The sequence below is a fragment of the Carlito syrichta genome, unplaced genomic scaffold, assembly GCF_000164805.1.
Source record: "Carlito syrichta isolate Samal-C Ts95f unplaced genomic scaffold, Tarsius_syrichta-2.0.1 Scaffold155233, whole genome shotgun sequence".
Classification (NCBI taxonomy): domain Eukaryota; kingdom Metazoa; phylum Chordata; class Mammalia; order Primates; family Tarsiidae; genus Carlito; species Carlito syrichta.
This window is the reverse complement of record NW_007099329.1, coordinates 25,959-27,303: the sequence shown is the minus strand read 5'-3', so window position 1 is coordinate 27,303 and position 1,345 is coordinate 25,959. Positions and strand designations below refer to the sequence as shown.

The 1,345-nt window shown below is 48.6% G+C and overlaps 1 protein-coding gene across 1 annotated transcript in view; it reads right to left on the bottom strand.

Annotated features, from left to right (window-relative positions):
• Nucleotides 1-1,345, bottom strand: part of PCGF6 (polycomb group ring finger 6) — a 36,172-nt gene that overhangs the window by 17,591 nt on the left and 17,236 nt on the right. The window lies entirely within an intron of this gene.

Sequence of the window (1,345 nt, the reverse complement as noted above, 5' to 3'; positions counted from 1 at the left end):
ATCACCGGAGCCCAGCAGGTCGAGGCTGCGGTGGCCGGGAGCAACCACTGCACTCCAGTCTGGGCAACAGAGTGAGACTCCAACTCAAAAAAAAAAAAAAACAAAGAAGAAAAACAAATTCTGCTTAGCTTTCCCTTTCTGAAACGTGCATCAATAATTTCTTAAGATAGAAAGGCTAGCCAAGCAAGGCGGCTCAAACCTGTAATCACAGCACTTTGGCAGGCGTAGGCAAGAGGACTGCCTGAGCTCGCAAGTTCAAGACCAGTCTGGGCAACATGGTAAGACCTCATCTCTACAATCAATCAAAAAATTGGCCAGCGTGGTAGTGCATGCCTGCAGTTCTGGTTACTTGGAAGGCTGAGGTGGAAGGATTGTTGGAGTCCAGCAGGTTGACGCTGGGGTGGCTGTAAGCATGCCACTGCATTCCAGTCTAGGTGACAGAATGAGACTCCAACTCAGATGAAAATAATAATAATAAAAGAGAGGCCAGGCTCAGTGGCTCAGCCTGTAATCTTGTGCTTTGGGAGGCCAAGATGAGTGAACTGCCTGAGCCCACGGATTCGAGACCTGCCCGGGCAACTTGGCAAGACCTCACCTCTACAATAAATCAAAAAATTAGCCGGACATGATAGCACATGCCTATAGTTCCAGCTACTTGGAAGGCTGAGGCGGAAGGATTGCTAGAGCCCAGCAGGTGAAGACTGCGGTGGTCGGAAGCGTGCCACTGCACTCATCTGGGCGACAGAGTGAGACTCCAACTCAAAAAAAAAAAAAACAATAATAATAAAATAGAAAGGCTAGGCCAGGCGCGGTGGCTCACACCTGTAATTCCAGCACTTTGGGAGGCCGAGGTAAGGGGATTGCCTAAATCTGCAGGTTTGAGAACAGCCTGGGCAATCTGGCAAGACCTCACCTCTACAATAAATCAAAAAGTCAGTCGAGCGTGGTGGCGTGCACCTATGGTTCTGGCTACTTCGAAGGCTTGAGGCGGAAGGATCACTAGAGCCCAGCAGGTCGATGCTGGGGTGGCCATGAATGTGCCATTGCACTCTAGCCTGAGTGACAGAGTGAGACTCCAACTCAAAAAAAAAAAAAGGCTTGGCTTATTTTAACATCTCAAATAGAGTAAAATGTATTCATTCTTCAAGTACAGAACTTATACTTAAAAGACAGAGAAAGAGCCGGGCTTGGTGGTTCAGCCTGTAATCCTGCGCCTTGGGAGGCTGAGGTGAGTGGATTGCCTGTGCCCACGGGTTCAAGCCCCGCCTGGGCAATTTGGTGAGACCTCATCTCTACAATTAAAAAAAAAAAAAAAAATTAGTCAGGTGTGGTAGCGCATGCCTGT